We start from the raw sequence: 484 nt of genomic DNA, 5'->3' as shown, positions 1-484 counted from the left end.
AAAAGACTTTATCATGGTCGAGCTTTTCCTGTAGTTATTCTGGCTATGTTTGCCTTCTCCCTGTAAACATCGTTATATTCGGGATAACGAGAGTATGCCTTTGCTTAAGCCGTCGTCCCGTCTTGCTTTTTGCTTGACGTTTTTTCTCTCCCGTTGATTACATTTTCCCAGCCACGTCATGTAAGGTAAACAGTTGATACCATGCTGTACTCAGGGCCCCCCCTTTTTCAAGTGTATTTTCTTTTAGTTATTTCTAAGCTTTGTTTTAGCTGTATGGCACTTCCTAATTTTTTTTCCCTCTCTCTTTCTCAAAATCTTACGAACCTATGGTGTGTTGTGAATTTTCTCAAATTGATAATAATAATTGAGCGATATTGTCCATATGTTTATTCCTGTCACTTTCATAATCGAAACATTTTTTCTTCTGCTTGAAATCTCGTTTTCCTATATGACTTTACACGTAACCTCACTCTGCTTTACTCTG

This window comes from Penaeus monodon, chromosome 20 (genome assembly GCF_015228065.2).
Source record: "Penaeus monodon isolate SGIC_2016 chromosome 20, NSTDA_Pmon_1, whole genome shotgun sequence".
Classification (NCBI taxonomy): domain Eukaryota; kingdom Metazoa; phylum Arthropoda; class Malacostraca; order Decapoda; family Penaeidae; genus Penaeus; species Penaeus monodon.
Note: the sequence above shows the minus strand (reverse complement) of the source record.